Genomic DNA, 17,424 nt, shown 5'->3' with positions numbered 1-17,424 from the left:
CAGAGCGGGAACATTATCAGCCTCGTATTGGGCAAACATTGCACGAACACACGATATGTAGAATGCACAGACATCTATGAAATTTCAAAGCAAAATTTCCACCGATTGGTAATTGCCTGGCCGGGCTTGATTTACGAAAGCAAACAAAGCAGTTCTCTGATATTAGACATTGATTTTTTTCTTTCACCAGAAAAAAAATGCCGAGTGGTTGAAAATGAAACATAGGGCCTATCGCCTTTTTATGCTAATGATGGGTAAATACATGGCACCGAAATTGGGTGGACCTGTTTTTTTTTAATCACTCAAAGATTTTCAATTGAACTCGAAAGATTTTGAACTGTTTTTCTTCAACAAACAAACCAACAAGTAAACACCCCAACAAGTAAACAAACAAACAAGTAAACAAACAAACAAGTAAACAAACACCCCCCCCAAAAAAACCCTACTTTTTCTTTTTTTGTTTAGTGTTCATGGTGATCTGTGACACCATGCAGGGCGCTGTTGCTAAGATATAGATTTAGGACCCGAAATACAATTACATGTATTTGATTTTCCTTTTCTTTTTCTTTTTACAAAAAAGGACCTCCAGTTTTAGTCGATTGCAGAAGTTTGCTCGTAGATTTTTCACCGTGTACATGAATGGAACTAAGAGACACACGCAATGAATTGCCAAAAAAAACCACCTGCATCAAGTTTCTTATTCTGGTTCCCTGACCTGACAATTTCCCCCGACGTCCAGACGTCTCATCAGGAATAGTCAGAATCGTTTGGTCTGGGAACCAGACTTCAAGTTTCTTTACTCATACTGAAAACAAGTGAGAGTGCACAATCAGCTCTGGCCGTTTTGCAAGAAATCTTGCATAAAAAGTCTTGCATGAAATCGATCGAAGTGATCCCTGCCAGAGCTGTAAAATGCGACGCCGAAAAAAAAATATGGAACACCATATTACTGGTCAATTTTCCAAGGACAGACCGACCGACCGACCACCAAGTGACATGTAGATATTATATTTGTCGAGTTTTGAAATTTGATCAATAGAAAGTAGCAGTTATAAGGGTATGAAGTACAGGCCACGCACGTGTAGGGCCTGCTAACATGAGGGCTGATTTCTGTTCTTTCAATAACCCGAGGAGGTGAAAGACGGATACATGTGGGTAGGAAAAGGATAAACTACGGTGACTTTTGTTGTCCTGCAGAGCCGCCAAAATGATATATTTTCAAAGAATAGGCACAAATGTGAAATGATACTCGCGGCGAGCCCAGGAGCATTGTGAAAGGACATCAGTTCCTATTTTGCCCCCGGGCGAGTGAGTGGAAATGTCCCATGCTCGGTGCGAAGTGAGACTGGCGTCTAAGTTAGCTTAAGTCGTAAAATTTCAAGTCATTAATCAATTTTTTTCCGGGGGGGGGGGTTGTCTGATGAACGTGAAAACGAGAACATATGCAAGTAAACAAATCCCCCCCCCACTTTTTCTTTAATTTTGTTTAGTGTTCATTGTGATGTGACACCATGCAGGGGCGCTGTTGCTAAGATATAGATTTAGGACCCGAAATACATTTTTTTTTTTTAACAAAATAGGACCTCTAATTTTAGTCGATTGCAGAAGTTTGCTCGTAGATTTTCCACCGTGCACAGGAATGGAACTACTTGAAGAGACACACACAATGAATTGCCAAAAACGTGCATCAACTTTCCTTACTCATACTGAACACATGTGAGAGTGCACAATCAGCTCTGGCCGTGTTGCAAGAAGTCTTGCATGTATGTCTTGCATGAAATCGATCAAAATGATCCCTGCCAGAGCTGAAAATGCGACGCCCCCCCAAAAAAAATGCGACGACGATGGTACATATGGAACACCATACTATTGGTCAATTTTCCAAGGACAGACAGACAGATAGACCGACCACCAAGTGACATGTAAACGCTCATGCCAGAGCTTAAAAAGATCGGAAACAAAGATTTGCCTTGATTGATATTATTTTTACCGAGTTTTGAAATTTGGAGTGAAGGATGAGCCATCATTTAATCAATAGAATGTAGCAGTTATAAGGGTATGAAGTACAGGCCACGCACGTGTAGGGCCTGCTAACATGAGGGCTGATTTCTGTTCTTTCAATAACCCGAGGAGGTGAAAGACGGATACATGTGGGTAGGAAAATGATAAACTACGGTGACTTTTGTTGTCCTGCAGAGCCGCCAAAATGATATATTTTCAAAGAATAGGCACAAACGTGAAATGATACTCGCGGCGAGCCCAGGAGCATTGTGTAAAGGACATCAGTTCCTATTTTGCCCCCGGGCGAGTGAGTGGAAATGTCCCATGCTCGGTGCGAAGTGAGACTGGCGTCTAAGTTAGCTTAAGTCGTAAAATTTCAAGTCATTCATCATTTTTTTTTCTGGGGGGGGGGGGGGGGGGTTGTCTGATGAACGTGAAAACGAGAACATACGCAATGTGTGTCTGGGCTCTGTTTTGTGCAGTAGGGTGTGGTTTCTCGCGTTAAGAACAATTCACCCCCCCCCCTCAATTTAATGTTCAATCAACGAATTGAAATGAAATACATGTATGTACATTGAATTTTGAGACAAACGGTTTAGGGAAAAGTCTCTTCGAAGACATCTTCCATAAACTATCCGTTGAAGCTTTCTAGTAATTTAAATTCTGAGGAGAAAGAAGAATGGCCGTATTGCGCAAAACAAAACAAAAAAAGGACAGAAAACAATATTTCACTCTTTACGGCACTTGCTACCAGTATCTTTACCCATAACAAATCGTCGCTTTTATCGAGCAAACATTTCACTATTCTTCACTGACACCGTGACACGTGCATTCAAAGCAACTCAAACAACGCGGACAAAAGACACCAGGGATTCTTGAAATCATTGATTTGTCCTTGTTTTGTTACAGTTGGTGGAAAATGCTGGTCGTTTGATAAAAACAAGTTGGATATGGCACCGGGGGCAAGCCCCCAAGAAGTTTTTTTTTCCAGAGACGTTGGTTGAGAATATATTTTTTTTGCTGGTGGATTGAGGTTCGTTCACTAAAATTAAAACTGGGGGAAAAAAACCGAAAACAATTAAATTATGTATTTTTTTATCAAGAGTGTCATGCTCGAATGGATGGGAACGAAGATTTGGAAGAAAAGCAGGTAGCTTAGAACTGATGACCTGAGCGTGTGGCAAAAGAACTTGGTTTCATAAATAGACCGAAGTATATACGTTTTTGACATCTGATCAGTGGTGTGTTTTGAATAGAGGGTTTGCGCTTTAAATTTTATGTTCCAAAAAAAAGGAGCCTACAGCACACTAGAACTAAACTTACAATGAGAAATGTACAAAAGTAAAGCAAGTTGAAGATTTTTTCCCCCAAATTGTAATAGGGCAATTTATTATTCTTTGCAATCCATCACAACCGGGAAACAACTAAATACAATTGCAAAGTGGTGACTTTTGTATTAACAAGCACTCCCATAGGAAAACATTTCCTCCGTAACAGCAATGTATATGTATGAATTCATCATATAAGAAAAACCCACAATGGGATGAACGCTGGGTACACGTGCAGGTTCCCATTGAGGGAATTGTCTAAGCTGCATCAGACAGAGGAAATACGTGCATTTTAAACACCCAAACAAATCAAAAACAGGGGAGAAATCCGCATAATACCATGTCCGTCTTAAGTGGCGATATGGACATTTTGTGTTGACAGAGGGGCTTAGGCAGATACCATGGGGAGTTGATTAATGGACAAGTGAAGGTTGGATACGAAGAGGAAAAACCAAAAGAATTTGGCTCATAAATCTGAGGTTGGCCTCATCCTATTCAATCTAGACCAGTCCGATATTTGTATTACGTCTTAAAAAAGGTCCCGCTGCAGATAACAAACGGAGGGGGGGGGGGATATATTTTTTCATCAATTGTTTTTCTTCTGCGGGCTTTTCAGTGTTGGATGGAAATGTTGAAAGCTTTGTATGAGAGAAAATAAAACATGTCTAAAAATATCACAAGCTGACAGTCAGTTTGAAGATACAAATCTTTTCGTTTGTGCACAGTAGTATTGCCTTTTCTCCGCGAATTTGTTGAAGTTACGTTTGCGTACGATGAATGTACATGGTGATTGTACATGTACATGATGGATGTACATGAAGCCCGGTATGCAGCATTGGGTCGGGCAAGATTCGAAAAATGAAGGGTACAATATAGGGTGAGTGACCTGGATTAATGATATATTTTTTTTGTTAAAACGCAATCAAATTTTATACACCAATGAAGTATGTCTTAAAATAGCATGTTCTTCACTCATCTGAAAAAAAAAATACTGAAATTATGCGTGTTTTACTAAAAAGAACCTATTTTCATAACTGTCCTTGGAATAACATTGGAAGCTACTGAGCCAAATGAGAATTACAGATTGCACACAGGCATTCAAATACAAGGGGGGAGGGGTCAGGGGATCAGGGGGAGGGGTAAAGGGGGCAGGGGGCAGGGAGGTCAGGGAGGGGGGAAGGGGAATGGGAGGTCAGGGGGGGGGGGGGCAGGGGGAAAGGGGCATGGGGCAAGGAGGGGAGCGCAAGGGACTTAAGTGCACAAAGTGCCCAGGGGAAAGTTAACGTCAAAAGACAAAGTGCATGAGTCAAACAGAGGATCATGTACAAATCCAAAAATTCCAATTCAATAAATTTCAAACCTTAATTGAGAGAATCATCTTTCAAGCCACGACATTTTGGTTGAATAAAAATACAAAACTGCATAGTTGTAATCTTTTTGGAATCTCAAATTCATAATGTCATGATAGAGTCCTTAAACGCTTGCACAGTAGAAACGCTTGCACAAGTAGAAACACTGACAGCATTCAATCCTTGCAAGGTTTTATGTTTTGAATCCAAAATCTAAAAAATTCTGCCAAAGTTGAGTGTTATGAATTTTCCATTGCTTTGCCTATAACCTCAAACAAAACAGTCATCCCTTCATCACTAATGTGACGGGCATGAATGCTTTGACATGACCCAACTCTGCTAGTCTGTGCTATTCGTTTGTGAGTTGTTCACTACACCATCTACACAAATATCTCACAAATTATTCCACCGCAGAGAGAAAACTACATAATTTACAATTTAAACTTGTAGATTTTGGGTCAATAAACATTTACTTTGAATATATGAAAGGATTCATTAAAAAATATATAGATACTGGTACATTGTGTACAATTTAATTTTATTTTATTCAAGTTATATGTCACAGTTGTGGGTAGAATTTATAAAGAAATGACAGTACGAAACAAAAATGCCTAAAGGGTAAGCAAGGATGGACCAACAAATGAGATAATTTCTAGTTTATCTGAGGTCCCAAAGCCTAAGGCCTCCCTGGTTGAAGTGAATATTTAACTCCTGTCCATCTGGTTCAACGAAAGCATTTAATGAACAGAATACGAAGAGGACACACTGACACCTGGAGTAGTCCCCTGTGATGTCAGCCGCGCTGACTCTGTCCTCCTTACCTCCTGAAGGGGGAGAAGAAGGAGAAAGCGACACAGATGCAGTTTCATCATCAGCTGCCGAGAGTCTCCCAACCCAAACCTGCCAGGAGGGTGTCAAGACAGAATCATAATATCATAATCACGTCGGCCAGAGAGTGGCATGCGGGGACTGACGATACAGGCACGTCATCCATCAATACCGGGGGAGAGCCTGGGATGGGTGGACTGAGGTTGGAAAGACGAGGGGTGGGGATCAAGGAGAGGGTGATAAAAATGGGGGAGATGGTGACAAACAGACAGACAGATATGGTGATAAAGGCATCTCATCAATAAATGGGCCTGGGTTAAGGTTAGGTGGACTGTGGTTGGAAATGGTATGGGAGGATCTTTAGAAGAAGGCAGATGAAATGGGTGAGATGGTGACAAACAGACAGACAGATATGGTGATAAAGGCATCTCATCAATAATTGGGGCTGGGTTAAGGTTAGGTGGACTGTGGTTGGAAATGGTATGGGAGGATCTTTAGAAGAAGGCAGATGAAATGGGTGAGATGGTGACGAACAGACAGACAGATATGGTGATAAGGGCATCTCATCAATAAATGGGGCTGGGTTAAGGTTAGGTGGACAGTGGTTGGAAATGGTACGGGAGGAACTTTAGAAGAAGACAGATGAAATGGGTGAGATGGTGACAAACAGACAGACAGACATGGTGATAAAGGAATCTCATCAATAATTGGGGCTGGGTTAAGGTTAGGTGGACAGTGGTTGGAAATGGTACGGGAGGAACTTTAGAAGAAGACAGATGAAATGGGTGAGATGGTGACAAACAGACAGACGGATATGGTGATAAAGGCATCTCATCAATAAATGGGGCTGGGTTAAGGTTAGGTGGACTGTGGTTGGAAATGGTATGGGAGGATCTTTAGAAGAAGGCAGATGAAATGGGTGAGATGGTGACAAACAGACAGACAGATATGGTGATAAAGGCATCTCATAAATAAATGGGGCTGGGTTATGGTTAGGGGTAGGTGGACTGTGGAGGGAATGGTCTGGGTGGGGGTGGGGGTGGGGTTGGGGCTCTACGAAGAAGCCAGGTGAAGGGGGGAGATGGTGACAAACAGACAGACAGACATGGTGATACAAGCAAGTCACCAATCAATTCACTCTTTGCACACTTCCGCCACGGGCATGCACAGCCTCGATCTGGCAACTTTACACAATGACTATAGCCGGTTCACTGATTCCCGTGTCGTGGTTCAGATCACTGAACCGGCTATTCTTATTGTGTAAAGTTGCCAGATCGAGGCTCTGCATGCCCAATGGCGGAGCATGAAAAAAAAAAAATGGGGGCTGGGATGATGAGGCTGGGGGTTGAAAATATGGAAATGGTCATCTAGCAAACGGAAGATGAAGTGGGTGAGATGGCTACAAACAAAGTGACAGACAGACAGATATAAAAACCACACAAGAAAGTCAGGAAAGGAAAGACCACTCATCAGGTCCCTTCTGAGCAAGCGAAAAGGGATAGCCTCATGTCTTGAAGTAGTAGGGCTGTCCCAAATATAACGAATATCCAAATATTCGATCACCAAACGAATATTCAAAAAGCTGTTGGCTGGTTCAAAAATTCGAAAGATAAAAAACTACACATGTACACACAGGAATGTGATATTATTTTAATTGTAAGGCCAAAAAAAAAAAATTCGGTCTCTGGTCAGCGCGCGCGTCGATTTTAATCATGCGCGTCAATCTTTTTTTTTTCCAAAATGTTCCGCGGTAGCTCCAACAGCGCCCTCTATTGCCGCACCTCCTCAATTTTTTTTACCAAAGAGCACCAAGGAATGGGAAATAGCACCAAGGCAAATGATTGAAAGCACCAAGGCAAATTATGGAGGACACCAATGTGCATGAGGACACCAAAACAGCAAAATAGTACCCCACCTTGTCTGTACAATCCAAGCTTGAAGAAAAAAAGAAAAAGCAAAAAAAAAAAAAAAAAAAAAAAGCGTCGCCGCGTCAATTCCGGAACTTTGGTCTGACCAGAGACCGAATATTTTTTTTTTTTGGCCTAAAGTTGCTGCTCTTTATTGTCAGATGCCACTTTTTGTTGAGAGTCACTTTTTTTGTCGACGGCGGTTCATTATTCCCATCCTTTGTGGGGTCCTGTGGTCCAATGGTTACGGTATTCGACTCGTGTGCCGTGGTACATGGGTTCGAATCCTGACAGGGAACATGGTGCTTGTGCTCTTGAGCAAGGCACTTTACCATTATTGCTTCGTCCTTCGGATAGGACGTAAAGACGTAGGTCCCGTGATTTGTGTAATGCACGTTAAAGAACCAATAACACTTATCGCTAAGAGAAGGGGTTTGTCCCGGTGTTTCTGGCAGTGGCTGCTTCATGCGCTGCAGCACCTTGTAAACCATTATAAAGGTGCTACATAATGGGTCTCATATTTCTAATGTATTTCATTTACTTGTCTCTAATAATAGACATAATTTCCATCGTCTGAGTACCTAATTGTTAGTAGATACGTGCGCTATATAAGACTTCGGTATTATTATTATTCGGTATTATTAGAAGGTAAAAGCTGCTGACAGTTACAAAATGATTATTGCAAAACACTCTTGTGGCCCATAATATCGATTGCCGCATGCAATTTTTAACCGGCGTGCTTTGCGTGCAACTTTTGACAAGTGAGGCATGCAGTTGCAGCATGTGTAAACGTGACTGCCAAGTTTCGAATATTTGGCGAAACGCAGTTTTGAATACTTGAATACTAAATTATTCCAAACTGGACAGCCACATATATCAAACTGGACAACTATATCTTAAAGAGGCGAAGCACACAGACAAATCAACTGCATTTGTACAGAGTCAAAATCAGTAAACACCTTGGCAAAAGTACAGCCCGCTGGCCTGATGAATATATGAAAATATGAGAAGGAGAAGCGCAGAAAACAGATGATGTTACATCGTTAATAATGCTGATGTAATATTAACGCTGATGTCTTAATACAGAAAAGGAGTCTCTTATTTATTGATGAGATGACAGTAATGAATCAGTGAGACCAAACTCCATCTGCTGTGTGCAAGGCTGACTCGCTGAGGCGGATTTAGGCCAGGACAAGGGGAAAACAGCAGCAAATGCAGCCATTTGGGATATCTTTACGGACAATCTTTTGGAAAATTTTATCTTCATTTTTTACGGGGAGGGAAATTTTGTTAAAAAGTCATTGCAGTGGCTTAAAAAGGTACCATTAGTGATCATGATACACTAGACCATTCACGCACAAAATGACAATATTTCTGTCATTCTTTTTGATAATATGTACATTGTCCATCTTGGACAGGTTCCCTTTTTGTACAGTGATGATAACATTGTTTTAAGTCATTTTTACATTGGCACCAGTCCAAATTTAGCCACTGTTCTCATATAACATGTAGATCTACTGGCAGAAAAATGAAAAAAAAAGGCTGGTGAATTTCTTTTAGTAAAGCAGGTTTAGTTGTGCCTTAGGAATTTTCCAGCGGTTACACAGAGGGAAAAATTATCAGATAGGGTGGAGGAAGGAAGCCAGGCGGTCTTCAAGACAAAACAACAACAACAATAAAAACAAACCTTCACAAGAAGTGTAATCATGGCTGAATGTTTTGTCCGCCCATTTCAATTTTTTGGACCACACGGGTTAGCTCTTCCGCACTGGTGCCCATTTTGATGAGAAGGGAGTCTAGAAACAGACGACTGTCGTCTTCCGCGATTGAGTCTCTAACGGGTGCATTGCGCTTGGAAAGACTAAAATAAAAAAGAAAGGAAAAAAAAAGGAATAATTAAATAAAGGTATATGATTATATTGCTTCTTATTAAACGCTGCAGTCTGAAGTTTTGTCACTCACAAAAAAACCCACACAAAACGAAGAAAAAAAAAGTGACTTTTGTAAGATTCTACCTCACACAACGCAAAATGAAACTGAATGATAGCAAATGTAGCAAATCATAGCGCAGCCCTTTCAAATACTAAACTGAACATCGACCTTGAGTGTCCATTAAAAAATGAGGCTTTGTCAGATTTGAACCGTTCAGTGGGGTGGGGACCAATCACAGCACTCTGTAGCCACTCACAACCAATCAGGATTCACAACAGCCACATGCATATTCATAAGCTGCCAAAGCGCATGATGGGACCAACATATCCCATAATCGACTGCAAAAGGTCAACGATTTTCAGACATTCGGAAACACAGCAGGTCACAACACCAAAAGCCGGTTCAAAGAACTACGTACACGGCGAGTTCATCTGGTCTCTTGGTTTATTAGACCAGTGAGCTGTCGTGACAGCGAGTTTGAAAAATGGACTTGGAGCAGCGACGAGCACGGATCTTGGAGGCTGGGTCTGGTGACGAACGACACCAAAGGGCCTAGGCTCCACACATGCTCAATGAATAAGTAATCACCCAATTCCCTCTCTGCAAATATTTAATTGTCATCAGTGGACACGCAATGTGAACCCAAGACATTAATTGAGAAGTCGTTAATCTGATCACGAATTAGCACGCAGAATCTTTTTCGAGGAGGGAGTGAGATTGGGGGGGGGGGGGGGATGTTGCAACCTTGGATGAGGGTCTGTAGGGGGGGGGGGTCAGACTGAGGAAGGGGAAAATGAATTATCCTGTCTACCTCATGGTGTATGAAATGTATGATCATGGTTATAATTCAGAAAATTAATTGGAAAACAATGGAGTGCAGTTTGGTAAATATATACATATATATATGTATATTAAACAGTGGCTTCAATAAACCAGAAATAATTTAAAAAAAAAATGAGGAGTAGAGTCCGTCATATCAATGCAAATGTCACTTGTTACTAAAGTCCTAGAAATGTGTACAAAATCTACGGTAATCAATTGTCTTGTTTTTCAGAAAGTATTTTGTAGCTTCAGTTCTTCCTTAATACTTTGTACTTCCCTATTGTAAAGCAACTTTCAAGTCATGCATTTAAGAAACTGAAAATGAGTGATGCTGAGAAATACATCAATAGGCCGAGGGCAAAACTGGACTTGCTGAACGATGATGAATTATGGGTTTGACACTTTTGATTCAGGGCTGAATGATTGTGCTATGAATGAATCTCTGACCATGCCCGGGAAGAGATAAGACACACTCATGAACCAGTGAAGTGTGGCGTAGACAGGATTGTTTGAGAGGGGGCCTGGGGGTGGGGTAGGGGGACCAGCATATTATGAGGAGACACCAAGGGCGGACCTAACAACAGCATTTCCCCCAAATTTCCAGACCACGGCAATTGCAGGAAATTCAAAAAGCCGGGGGGGGGGGGGGGGGGGGTGGTGGGGGGGGGGTTGGGGGGGGGGAGGGAGGGGGAGGGGGGGGGGGGGAGAGAGATACCTACATGTATTTTAATTTTGGTGCTGTTTTGGCTGACCAATTTATTCACATTACACAAAGTCGTGCAGTTAAGGGATTTAATACTGGGTTTTGCCCCTCAATGAGAAGTAAGAACACTAACACTGTTAACTCAATGTTGTCCGAAGAAAAAAAAACCAACAACCCAAATTAATAAGCTTACTTGGGGACTGGAATGCACACTAAATGTGGGTCATTCCATAACTTTGGGGTCCCAAAGTGTGACTTTTTGTGTCCTTGTTACACCTGACCTGTGTAATTTGCCATTCAAGTACCATTAAAATTGACTTCATTTAAAAAAAAAAATTGTTTTACAGGTACTATGCTTTACATAATCACTATTGCAGATAGAAGGCATCAAAGAATGGGCCCTTAATTACAAAATCTTATACATGTCAGATGTAACAGGGACACAACAAATTTGACCCGAAATTGATGGAATGGCCCATGTATGTTTACAATGCCTTGCCTTCCGGGAACAAAACAAAATAGGCAACAACATGATTTACATATGTGGGGATAAGAGAGCTTCACGGCCAGATAGCACCGGGTTTCATGTTTGGAGTCGCAGACATCTGTTTTTGCCTATTCTATTCACCGACAACAAATCATCACTTAAAGATCAAGCCCCAAGGCTCAAGCACAAATCTTCACTTCGTTAGAATCTTAAGGACATGTAAACACCGTTTGCGGTTGCCGTTCCGCACCACTCTCGGTTGCAATCAGTAGTCCTATCACAGCCTGTCCCATCTCGTCCACCTGACCGTCAGCTTCACTCCCAGATGATCACAGTCAGGCGGAGGATGGGGAAGGAATCAGCAATGAGGATGGCATCATCCCGACGGCATACTGATGAGGAGACGAGAGAGAGAGAGGCGGAGAGGATCGGAGGAGGAATGAGAGGCAGATGGCAAGAGGAGAAGATCCCATGAGAATGTCCGGATGAAGACTCAACACGCAAGCCATTCACAACTGTTGGTGAATCCTTGGAAGTCAGATGGGAGACATTCAAGATAAGGTTTACTTGTACTATGACAGCTCACTTCTAATTAGGGATTGTGAAGTAAGCACTGGCGGATACAGAGGGGGGGGGGGGGGGGCCACAGGGGGCAATCCCCCTTCTATAACATCGATTTAAAGCAAAAATTAAACCAGAAAATGAGTGACTGTTTCTCAATCAATGATGTAGTCTACCCTTACTTTCCAATTAACACGAATCGTTTTTCGGAAAACCTGAACACTATAACCATTTGGACAACAAGTTTGGAAACCTTGACAGGAATGTTAAATTGGAAACAACAAATCACTTAATATAATCATACAATATAACCATAGATTACTTTCACGACAATATTGGAATTAAATGCATGTGACTGCAAGTACATGATCTGACTTTCATCAGAAGAGTACTTGAGTAAATGCTTCAACCAGCGATGAGTAAATTTTGATGTAAAATTAGTACATGTTTGAGGACTATCCTTGAGTGTGAGTACAGGGTAACAATTTACGAGTAAACATACGGGTAAATTGTCCAAGCGAGAAAAAAAATGATAATCTGTTCCACTTTTTAATTACACAATGCATGTAAACGCAGAATTGAAAACAAGATGAAAGAGAAATTAGGTCACAGACAGTGACGACAATTTCTAAATTCAAAACTCCCTGCGGGAAAAACACCCAGGAAAAGAAAGAAGAAACTATCAAATAGACTGAGAATAAAACATGATACGGAATAATATATCTGCTTTTGGAAACTACGGTGTAAAAGCAGTAAAAGCTCTCCAAAATGCCAAAGTATCCCTCCACGATTGCTATGACTTTAGCGTGCTCCAGCTCAACTCAAACTCCCATCACCCAAGTTATTACAGGGAGTTTGCTGGCACATCTGCGGGGCCGGTATCCTTTGTGCATGTGGCTCCACAATCAATCATCCCCCTCTCCGGGGACTCCCTCAGGGGGCTAGTTTTCACAACTAGGGGGCTGCACCACGGAGTTTGCCTAGCACGCTCTCCGGCGCTGGTGGGTGGGTCCCGACAATCCACGCTTTAACAGTTGCCGGAGATGGGCCTTGTGACAACCAAGTGCTCCGGGTAAATTTGCTTTAACGTGTATCGATATCTCGGCACTGCGGCAGGGGTGTTGTTTCCAATTCTGCTAGTTTTGGTTACTGTCGCATGTCGGGGTCATTTTTAACGGATGGGTGTTGGGGGGCTAAATTTGCACGCAGGGCACGAGGGGACGGCAGTGGCTATTAAGTGTCCGTGTGGCTGCTCTGTTTGGGATTGCGAAGGAGCGTAGATCACATCACGGTAACATCTTGGATGACAGGCTAGATTGAGGAATGAGGTGTGGTTTAACTGAGAGGTTATTAATGACAAAGAAATTGACCTCTAATTGCAATCAGTGGGCCTGGGCAGACCGTTCAAGGAACGGATGGAAGCTCTAAAGCCACCTCAACAGTTTTTATGGCGCATTAGTAACCCTCCTGCTGTCTGAACAGTCACGGACATGTCAAACAAAATCAATCCTCTTTCCCCTGCCATGCCTTTTACACCTGTTAGGCTAGTCACCAACAGTCAGGTCACATTTCAGGCAAGCACTGTGACTAGTCAAAGGCACAGCAAGCACTGTGACTAGTCAAAAACAGACAAGAGCTGCAAGTGGAAGGCACAGCTGGCTTATCAATCACCTACAGTCAAAGCATAGCTGTACCAAGTTACATAAACGGTCACAGCCAGTCAATCCTGCCTTGTGTAGGCAGGAGCACTCAACCGTTAAAAAACAGACACTTTGACTGATTTTGACTGAAATGACAACTTTGCACAGAAGTATGTTTGCATTATCTCCACAATTACATGAACAGCAACAACCATTGCTTCCTCATACCATCTGAACACTTTCTTCCCAGGTTTTTTTTATTAAGTTTATGAACAGTTTTATGAACAGTTTGGACACGGTATCAATAACCTTCTGAATTTTTTTTAAAAAAAAGTGAATTTACAGCTTTTTAAGACAGATTTCTGATGCTTTCCTCACACCTGATTGTAGCGATTGGACAATTTTTTTCCCAAAATGTGAGCAGATTGAGCAAAAGCTAAATATCAAATCAACATCACGGTGATCCACTTAGAAAAAAAAAAATCAAACACACCCAAAGAGATCAGATTGAGTGCTGAATCTAATTAACAGCTCGACGATGCGGTTGTCATGGCGGGGTTCAAAATAACTTATTTAGTTTACACATTATTCATCATTGGAGCTGTGAAGACATACAGGAGCCTGAGGTGATAGTTTCATGATGCACAAGCCGAAAGTGTGAGAATACTACGGAAGATTGAGACACTGGAGGGGTTGACTAAAAGAGGACAGTGACTTGCGAAAGACGAGATCTGGGACACGCTTTTAGCCACTGACGTCTAGGGCTGTCCCCAATATACCGAATATTCAATCATCTACCTAATACCGGTAGCTTCTTGCCGGTTCAAATATTCAGAAAAATTAAACCAATAACACAACTGTGATGTTTATTATTATTATTATCATTAATCATTTCTGGTAATGAAACCAAGGATTCCTCAAAAGCGCCCTAGGCACTGTAGCTCGCAAGCCTGAAGAAACCTGTGGAGAGAAGACAATGAGAAGAAGTTACAATTTTAGAGGTGGGTGGAAAAGCCCGGAAGAATATTCTGGGGAAAACCCACGGAATCAGGCAGGGACTGAAAACACAATCCACACATTGGCCCAGGCGGGAGTTCAAACCCGGGTCATAGCGGTGGACGGCAAGGAAAGTACCGCTAAGCCAGCCTGACTCCCTGTTATTTTTAATTGTACAGTTGCGGCTCTTTATTGTCAGATGCCACTTTTTTTGTCGACGATAACTTTGTTGTCGACTGCTGTTCATTGTTTCCATCCTTTTAGCAGGTTAAAGCCCTCGACAGTTAAAAGAATACTTACTGCAAAACATTCAAGCAGCCCGTAATATTGATCGTCGCACGCAAATTCTAACCGGCGTGCATTGCGTGCAACTTTTGACCGGCGTGGCAAGCAGTTGCAGCTGGCGTGTGTAAAACTTGATCGACGAGTTTCAAATATTTGATCAAACGCAGTTTTGAATAACTGACTACTAAACTATTCGAAATAGGACAGCCCTACTGGTGTCAGCAGACCAAATTGGGGGGGGGGGGTCTGGACAACATTTGACTAATTGGTGCTATTCGAAAGTGATGAGAGTTGACACTATCGGACAATAAGTGGGCAATTCATTGCAGTATATGCTGAAAGATACCCTATGCTGCCGACCGGACAGTGATTTTGCCAATAAGAAGGAATAAAGGGGTGGGGGTGGGGGGGGGGGGGTTGATACTCCCATGCCCACCCTCTAGTGATGCCCATGAGGAAGGAGGAATGTCAAATGCTTAAGAAGCCAAAACTGATGCGAAGTATACAGAAGAATGCACTGTTCCAGTCAATCCGACTTGGTGGGGAACTTATAAAGAGGCATAAATATGTAATCTGTTATTTTACTGATTTTTGTTTCTCTGCAGACTCCTTTGTTTTGAGACAAGCAGGTGCACACGCAAGTTGTTTAGAACTGAGGGCAAATGGAAATGATCCTTCCATGTATTGGCGATTCATTTGGAGCTCCATCAAATATGGAATTACTGACACCATCCATCAATTTATACATGACGAGTGATTAAAACCCAAATCCATCGCTGTTTTTTTTTTTTTAATTGCCTCAATGAAGAGAACAGGTCATGTCATTTGCTAGAATGTCGAGACCAGCGAATTGAATACGCTGAATGGTGTCAAATATAAGCGCAAGTCAAACACAGTCAACATCAACAGCGGCTGATTAGATGTGGCTGCTCAGTCACACCACCAGGCAGGATATTACAACTGACACTTTCTATTTCATTCCTGGTAGGATTTTGTTTTCCCAAAAGCTTTCACCAACAATGTCCCCCCCCCCCTCCTAAACCATTACCCGGAAGACAGATGGTTAGCCTGTTGAATCCTGCCAATTCTGTGAAGTTGTAAAAAAAAAAATGGGGAAAAGAATCTGTCCCGTGTTAACAAAAGCTGAGCAGCAGGGGGCTGAGCGGAGCCACACGTTGCCAGCCGTGTATTGTCTGTGCGATGATCAATGGGCCCAGGAGCCAAGTGTGAAAGTGGTATTTACTAAAAACCCAATCAGCGTAATGATCTCGTCCGCCCATAAAATAAAAAAAAAGACAGAGTTCCGAGAGGGAGAGAGAGACAGAAAAATGGATGGGATATAGATTGGCTGGATTGGTCTGAATGGCTAGGAGTAAGGTGATGAGGGGGAATCGTAGAATCAGGAACTAGGGTTGGGTGATTGCCGTGGGGATTGCCTGGGGGGAGGGGGGAGGGGGATGTGAGATGTAATCAGGGATGGTGCTTAATAATGCATGGGACGGTACTCTGGGTGCCAGGGAGTTGGGGAGCCAGGGGATTGGGGAGCCGGGGAGGGGGGGGGGGGGGGGGGAATTGGTCGGAGGGGGGGGGGGGGGTTAGGTCGGGGGGGGGGGAGTTTGGGGGCCAGGAGGGTAGGAATGTGGGTGTGGGAGGGTGGGGGTAGGGGTGGGTGGGGGAGAAAAAATGACGAAGGTTCACATGTATAAAATTAGTGAGGAACAAGGCTCTGGATGTTTTTTTTAACCTAGCTGTTTCTATGTGAATCTAAGATTTGCTATACAGAATGGTATGCCAATACTAACATATTTCAATATCAAGGTGTTAATATAATTTTAATGAGTAATAAATCTTGTTTTTTTTAATAAGAAAAGTTATGACTGCTTTTTTGTGATGCCCATAGTTATTTGTTCTCCATATTTTCAACAATCCTACAGTAACAATGAAGCAGCGAATCCCAATTGTTTCGCATGATTAAAAAGCTCTTGCTCCAAACGTATTTTCCTCGCAATTTGTTTTAAAAAAAAAAAGGTTACGCTTGAGCAACGGCTCCATTTTGGATTACTATATTACAACAAAAAAATGATTGTAAATTTATGAACAAACAAAAGAAGGAGGTGCTGGTGTTCCAGCAGCAATGGTTGATGAGGTTTTGGTCCAAACGTGACAAAGCAATGTGTCTTTTTGCAGAGGAGGAATAAAGGCAGAGAACCTATACAGGACATTGGCCAAATGTACTTTTTTTGCTATTCATTTATAAATAACGACTATTGAGTTCAACAATTGGTCATGAAAATCACCTTCTAATTACGGTGACAAGCGCGATCACTCCACAGATCTATTAAAGCAAAATCCAATCAGAAGACAAGAGGAACAATACATTTGATTAATTACGGGTGAGCAAATTGCGTCCAAAAGACCGCAGAGTACAACGTGAGAGCACTGAACCAATACAGGATTTTTCTTTTTTTTTACACAATACGCTTCAGAATGATGTCAATGATGTCTGAGCCATGTAACAAAATGTCAACCATTTCAGATCGGAAGGGTAATCCCTAAGGAGAAGGAGAGACAATGGAATTGAATGA

At 42.1% G+C, this 17,424-nt stretch overlaps 1 long non-coding RNA gene across 1 annotated transcript; it reads right to left on the bottom strand.

The window, feature by feature from the left end:
• Positions 1-3,357: 3,357 nt before the first annotated feature.
• On the bottom strand, positions 3,358-9,268 carry LOC119734498. Its single transcript, XR_005272079.1, has 2 exons — positions 9,101-9,268; positions 3,358-5,578 (listed from the first exon to the last, which is right to left on the bottom strand). It is a non-coding gene; the product is annotated as an uncharacterized LOC119734498 (long non-coding RNA).
• Between the last annotated feature and the right edge of the window lie 8,156 nt (positions 9,269-17,424).

The sequence above is a fragment of the Patiria miniata genome, unplaced genomic scaffold (assembly GCF_015706575.1).
Source record: "Patiria miniata isolate m_02_andy unplaced genomic scaffold, ASM1570657v1 HiC_scaffold_27, whole genome shotgun sequence".
Taxonomy (NCBI): Eukaryota; Metazoa; Echinodermata; class Asteroidea; order Valvatida; family Asterinidae; genus Patiria; species Patiria miniata.
Note: the sequence above shows the minus strand (reverse complement) of the source record. Positions and strands in the feature narration are given on the sequence as shown.